At 46.5% G+C, this 7,500-nt stretch overlaps 1 protein-coding gene across 5 annotated transcripts in view; it reads left to right on the top strand.

Moving 5' to 3' along the window:
* The window catches only part of syt1a (synaptotagmin Ia), a 195,752-nt gene that overhangs the window by 84,055 nt on the left and 104,197 nt on the right, over positions 1-7,500 (top strand). For all 5 annotated transcript variants that reach the window (XM_048268793.1, XM_048268799.1, XM_048268798.1 and 2 more), the window contains exon 3: positions 6,897-7,011. The gene's annotated coding sequence lies outside the window, so the exon portion shown is untranslated. The remainder of the gene's footprint in view (positions 1-6,896; positions 7,012-7,500) is intronic.

Genomic DNA, 7,500 nt, shown 5'->3' with positions numbered 1-7,500 from the left:
AGCAAGCCATGCGCTAGTACAATTACTCAATATATTGTACCAGGAGCACGGAAGGAAATGTGTAAATTGATTAACTGTTGTGCTCAATCATCATCAGACAGATTACTTAAACAGATTACTGTACAATTACAAAAATTGTATTAGCTGTAATTTTTTTATTTTTTAATGACGTTCACAATGAGCACAAAAAATTAACTTAACCCTACCACTAATCCATAGATATTTGGAGGAACATGTTACCAACTCCAGTTTTATTCACAGTGGTAAAGGGTTCTTAACATAAGAATCACTTCGAACAATTTAGTGTGGTAGACCACAGAGCCAAATCATTCCAGAACCATTTCACAGCAGCGTAAAAATGCTGGATCAATATGCCTGGTACAGTCAAAAAACAAATAAACTGTGTTTCAAAAATGAACCTCCACAGGAAGTCTATTTTCCACTCAGGGCACTGGAGGATTTTAACAGGGCTGCCCAGTTCTGTCATTACCCCCTACCTAAACAAACGCACATACACACACACTCACACACACCATGAGAAGCCATTACTATGAAGCAATGGAGAGCTGCACATGTCGCTGCTAATCCCTGCACAACATCCTCCATCCCAATTGCTTTTTAACTGGGTGCAGTGTGTCTTTCAACCCAAGAGTTATGATTCATCCACAGTGTTTTCATCGGTGGGGAGGGAATGCGTGAGGAACGCAGCATGCCGAGAAAGAAAGGCATGAGAGAGAGAGAGCTAGAGAGAAAGAAAGAAAGGCATGAGAGAGAGAGAGAGAGAGAGAGAGAGAGAGAGGGGAAAATTGGGGTTGGACAGACTCAACTCAACAATAAAAAGCACGTCGCTGCCTTGTCATCTATTTTTCTGTCAGCTCCCTGTGGATTTACACACTCCAGTTTTCTGCCTCTATTTTCTCTCACTCTCTCTCACTCTCTTTTTCTTACTTCTTCTCATTCCTTCTGCCTCCCTCCTTCTCTCTACTTCACTTCAGTCACCTTCTTTATCTTCTGTCCCTGGGAAAAGAAAAGCACATTAGGAACACAGTGCATAGCTCCTGTCTGACAGTGCCACGGCCCAGGGATGCACTCTGTCTCTTCGAGAGACTGCAGGGAGAACTAAAGAGAGAGAAAGAGAGAGAGAGAGAGAGAGAGAGAGAGAAAGAGGAGGTGGAGAGGAATGACAGTGCGCTCCGTCTTGAAGAGTAACTACAGAGGAGCGGGTGGAGAAGAACCCGATGGAAATCAAAATGATGGAGAGACACGCCCTCACAAATGAGCAGCCCTTTTTTTTTTGTTTTGCCACTTGTCCCCCCCACCCCCGACAGCGCTGTCGCTCCCCTGACAAAACGCCACTCAGGGGAGAAATAGGGGTGGTGGGGTCGGGATAGCGGGGGCGGATTTCTCGAAAATAAACTCTCTGCGCAGTAACCTTTCACAGCTCTTCCATTAGTTAGTTTAGCTTTTTTGTTTTGGGGCTTGGGGCTTGGGTGGGTGGCTGAAGAGGAGGGGGGAGTTGAGGCGGAGGTTTAGGGCTGAGCCAATTTCAAGTCCACAGTACAGAACGTTGTCAGGAGCCTGGCCTTTTCCAAATGGTCATCACCGTTGCCCGCATTTGCCAGTGCTGTGCCCACTTTCCTGGCTTATGTCCACGGCTTCCCGGGAGGGAGGAATTTTTGACCATTTTTTTCGTAGTAGTGGCTGCCACTGCAGAGGTGACCTGAGTCAGTGCGTAATGTTACACACGGCTTGTGCCCAGGGCAGATGGCAATGCCTCGCTCTTCCACCCGGTTTTCTCTCTTGCCCCCCCTGCCCCCTTTGGACAGCCAGAGGCCTGGGCAGTGGCCGAGCCAGCAGCCTTGCTGCGAACGAACAGTTCTAGTTATTACTGTCGCAGGATAGCACCTCCTCGCCACCTTCCTGCCAGACTGGGCACACTCACCGGCTGTGCCAAATGCTTGACTAGGCACTTTTTTAAGGGCGGCATGCAGCCTCTAGGTATACCCTAGCCCTCCCTCTCTCACTTTTGTCCGAGCTCGCTCGCCGGGCCAAAGTTAAAATTGGTCATTTGTTTGTCGAACACCAGCCAGGGCTCAAGGTTATTGCAGCTCAGGCTGTGTCCAGGGTCGGGAGGAAATTGCGACCAGCCAACCAGGTGGGGCCGCGCTGATAGCTTGGTATGGCTAAGTTAAGCTCCATAGCATGGAGAGAGTACAACAGGACAGATTAGACTGTTCACCTTCAAAGCAAGTCTGCAGAGCTTGGATCAAATTTCACTTCCTGTGAGGTGGCTCGTCCATACTGTACGTATAGCTTTATAGCTAGGTATGTTGTATGGTTGTTTTCCTTTTTATTGCAGTGTTCGTATGACAAGTTGACAGCAGTGACAGTGACATACTGAAGTTTCACTTCAAGGCAATCATGAGGCAGGAGTAATCTGTGTTGGTGATTTGATAAATGGTTTGCTTTTGGTGGCTGCAGCTGTTGTTGTTCTTTATGGCTCATTTCATGTTTTCTCCCACAGCTAGTTTTCACTTCCCAGCGTGTTGTCTTTGAATTGCCAAGCCATCAAACAAGGCAGGCAACAGTGAAATAGGAGATGTGCACACACACACACACAGAGAAAAACAAACATGTGCACACACACACACACAGGCATCCCACACACACACACTTATAGCCACGCACACATACGACTTCCAGTAGCATGACATTTTGCCAGTTAGGCTTATACATGTAATAATAAGTCATTATGCCCAGAGAGATTACTATTAATTAGTCTTATGTAAGAACTGTACATTGCTAATAGGGCATTTCATCAAGTGGAGCAAGACTTTTTCATTTTAATTTCTGTTCCATGCCATAGTAATATGTAAATCTGACCACTGACTCTACGGTCCCTTGCATGTCAGCTCCAGTGCTTTTCAGTGGCCAGTGACATGAGGCCTTGACTGGAGCGGCCGAAGCGTCAAGGTCAGCTTGTCGAGCAACGCAGGGCCTCCGTCCCCGTCACGGCAGTAATGGCTCCACTGTCAGGCCCACTCTTCTTGAGCTGAACCATCCACTTAGCCTTTTCTTCTTCTTCTTCTTCTTCTTCTTCTTCTTCTTCTTCTTCTTCTTCTTCTTTCTTCTTCTTCTTCTTCTTCTTCTAATCGTTGTTCTTCTTCTTCTTTTTCCTTTTCCTCTTCTTTTTCTTCTTCTTCTTCTTCTTCTTTTAAGAATGTGTGATTATGCGACACCAACAGTGGGACAACAGTGGGACCAGCAGTGGGAGGCCGAGGCCATTAAAGGACCAACACCAACAGTGGGAGGCCGAGGCCTTTAAAGGACCAACACCAACAGTGGGAGGCCGAGGCCTTTAAAAAAGCCTGCGGATGCTGTTTTGTTTTCCCTTTCAGTCTCAGTGTGCGAAGATAGTGCATAGAACATAATCGGCTCCTCTTCATCCCCTCCACCCAAACAAAAGCAAACCTCTAAATGGCTGGCTATAATTTGTGTAATGACTTGAATCCAGAGGCTCTTTGTAAGAATGATGAACCATACATCGCCTTTGGAGTGGGCCCTGGAAAATCTATGGCCCTCACTTAATGGCATGGCAAGGGCCTGAACGAGTGCCAGTTATATGGTAGAATAGGAACTCTGAAAACTTTGGCATGCTCTTAGCAGTAAAGTGCATCCCATATGAGCCCCATTTGAAAGTGGGACTGTCAGGAATAATGTTTTTTTTTGGTTTTGCTGACAGATCTTGCATATTTCCTAAACAAAAACCTGTTGTGAATTGCTCGTTGGGAAGAATAAACCAGGCTGGCTGGATGGCTGGCTTCCACAAATGTGAGAGCGATGAGGATGCGTAGCACTGTGCTGACACGTGCAGCGCGATGTCAGAACAATTCAAAGAGGAACAGAACAAAAGAACAGCGACACAGATGCAGGACGAATGCTCGAGCCATGGAAGGACTGACACACAGGGATGAATAAGTAGATGGATGGATGGCAAGATGAAAGGAGGGAGAGAAAGAGCGAGTAGAGAGGAGAGATGAGAAAAGAGGGGTACATTTGCCACAAACCGCTGGAATGGATAGTTGGCGACGGGGCAACGAACAGAAGCAAACAAACAAACACACAAACAGACAAACAAACAACAAACCCTCATTTAGATTAGGCCGGCTGTTTGAATATCGTAATGGTGCCGTCGCTGCGCGTTCCCCGCGCCATTTGTTTCCACCCACACAGTCCGCAGGAGCTGTCAGATCGATCACTTACCCATCGATCCCTGAGGCTGCAGGAGCAGAAGTAGAACGTGGAGAGAGAGAGAGAGAGAGAGAGAGAGAGAAAGAGAGAGGGAAGGATGGAAGGAGAGAATGACAGAAGGAGCATCAGAGAGGGCGGTGAATGGAGGAGAATGCGCACGCTGGAGAGAGACAGGTTGAGTGAAAAAAAGAGAGATGCAGTGAAAGCAGTGATGACAGACGGAGGAGGTGACGGTGTTAGGAGCAGCGTGTTCTCCTCAATGAGTGTCCGATGAGGAGAGGACGACACAAGGAGCGTCAGAGAGGGAGGAGAGAGAAGATGGAACGTTTCCAACTTTGAAACTTGCCGGAATTTTGCAACCAGAGAGAGGGAGGTGACAGAAAGAGAATGCAAAAGAAAAGGGCTGAAGACAAATGGGAAGATAGTCAAAGAAAGAGAGAGAGAGTGAGCGACTAGGGACTGTGTGGAGCTAGGAGCTGTGTGAATCCTCCACACCAAGTGTCTCTGTATTACAGGGCGGCATCCATTCACTTCTTTCTAACAGCTGGAGCACCTGGCAGCTCCACAGCAAACGAGTCGGGGATTTCAAAGCTGCCGTTCCGCACTGAGACTCTTAGACAACCCCATCACCATCAGGCGACTGCATGTGTGTCAGCATAAAGATGCACTAGAGACCAAACACTGGAGATAGTTCTGCATTTAACCACCACCACCACTATTATAAACCATTAAACCTTCAGAGAATTAATCAATTCTGAATGAATGTCAAAATGGTAGAACCTTGTGCGTGATATCGTCATGTCTCAGCTTAACATGCTTAACACTTAATATTCCAAAAAGAATGTCACTGTGAGGATAATACAGCACCACGGACAAGGCAGCTATTAATAGGACTCAAGCACTTGCTGTCTACTCTTAACATTCAAAAGAAAGATCTCCCATAATGAACTCTTTAGATCTGAATAATGTTATATTTCCTTTGTTGGCTGACTTCCAACCTGTTCTAACCCAAGGGAGCTCAGGCTAGTAAATCAGACCTTGGCATTTTGTCTCTGATCCACAGAGGGTTTATTTATTCTGGCGTTAAAGAGCTTGGCTTCATACAAAGAGGCCTCCAGCCGTATGCCTGTGTGTGTGTGTGTGTGTGTGTGTGTGTGTGTGTGTGTGTGTGTGTGTGTATTTGTGTCATGTGTGTGTTATTTGCGAATGAATACATTTTCTCTCCACGGTGTGCCTTTCCCACACCTGTCCGCCTAAAGCAGTAGCTTTTAATCTGAGCATCAAAGAGCCAAAGAGGTAATAGAGAAGAATCTCACGCCACCCTCCCCCTCTCTCCACCCCCCTAGCCAGCACCCTCTCTAACCATTCCTTCCCTCTGATGAAGCTGATAGTTCCTCGTTTCATTGATAACAAGGTAGATATGGTCTGACAAGGACAAATTACTTTTATGGGCTGTTTTTCCACCTGAGATTGTAAACTAAAAGGCAAGGTTGGAGAACTTAAGTACAATGCTTGTCGGTAAATTTGCTATCAATTGCACTTTAGAGACTACAAAACTGCTCAAGGGTTATTCCCTCCATGACCTTTGTAGCAATTACTTAGCATGCGTATTTTAGCCTCTTCAGCCATAGATCATTATGACAGACTGGCCACTTTATCTACTGACTGCTTCAGAAAATGATTCCCCCAAGTAATGACATTTTACATAATCTATGAAGGTCAAATTAGCCACCATGCTAACATTAGCCTCTAGCATTAGCCACCATGATAACATTAGCCTTCTTGTCTACCTCTTGTTCTTTCTCTTGTTCCTATTGGCTGCACACTGCATATGTGCAATGCACAGAGCCTCAAGAGAGATATTGAATGTGTCCGTTAGTGCTCTTTAAGCAATTCTTCACTTCACGAGACCAACCACAAAGAGATTCCCCCCTGATGTTCCCCTACCCCAGGCATTCCTGCACAGCCGCACCCCCAGCGACAGGCAACATCTGTGGGAAGGAGAGGCCCAGCTGCTCCGCATCCTGGGGTAGTCCTGTGTGTGGGTGGGAGTTGGGTGGTTCGATTTCACCAGCATCCCTTATGAACACAGCTGATCGGCTGTGAAAGAGTTCCGTCAATAACACCCCCACCCCACCCGATTGACAGATAGACACGATTTGTTAGACAGTGAACAAAACAAGACGGAAAACAAAACTCGGTCTGTTTCCATGGTCTGTTCTGACAAGGAAGCTTATAATGCAACTTCAAGCATACCTGTTGTGTTTATCTGTTTGTTTATCTGTATAAACAGTATCCCTTTTCCTGATTGCTAAATCCAGTTATATCTGTATGTGTTCTGTTTGTTGACATTGAGTTTTTTATCCATTAGTTTTCCTGTGTTGTTGTTTACTTGCTGTTGAGCGACTGGAGGTCTTTATTTCAATCATGGTGTCCACTGTGAGGTCCCAGGCAGGGCGACTCTGCAGTTTGAGTCTAATAGTATGTGACTTGGGGTTATGACCAGATGTTGTGTATTTCTGTTGTTGGTCTCAATGACATTTCTTCTCCCACTCTCTTTCTCTCTCTCTCTCTCTCTCTCTCTCTCTCTCTGTCTCTCTCTCTCTCTCTCTCTCTCTGTCTCTCTCTCTCTCTCTGCCCCACAGTAACACAGCTGAGTCTCTGGCCGACATCCACATCCGTCTGTCCGGATCCGTGAAGAATCGTCCTCTGTCGAGCCCAAAGCAGCGGGTGATCTTGCGGGTGACCTTGGAGCGAAAGGTTGGTCTCTGTTCTCTTGCTCTTCAAAAGCCTCTCTGGCTGCGTCGGTCTGCCTCCTTTCATTAGAAATGCCAGAGTGGGTAGAGAGGATACCCGCGACCCCTCTCATCCCCCAAATGAGCAGCTAACCCCTTTACTCCCCCTACACACACACACACACACACACACACACACACACACACACACACACACACACACACACACACACACACATCCCACGCACAAGTACTCCACAGCCACACTCAGAAATGCCACACCAAGGATAAAAGACTGAACCTGAAAGAAGACAAAATATGTGTGTTAAATAGATCTGAATGCTGAAGCATATTCGATAGGGTGTATCATTCACTACACTACAAAATTGAAGAGCCTCGGCTATTTTGAATGCAAAGCAGCAGATAAGCACATGCGGACGGATCCATAGTAAGTGAGGCTGGGTTGACGTGGGCTCCATGTTTTCTCACCTTCACGATTTAAGGAGTTTGACTA

The sequence above is a fragment of the Alosa alosa genome, chromosome 17 (assembly GCF_017589495.1).
Source record: "Alosa alosa isolate M-15738 ecotype Scorff River chromosome 17, AALO_Geno_1.1, whole genome shotgun sequence".
Lineage (NCBI taxonomy): Eukaryota > Metazoa > Chordata > Actinopteri > Clupeiformes > Clupeidae > Alosa > Alosa alosa.
This window is presented reverse-complemented; position numbering and strand designations above follow the sequence as displayed.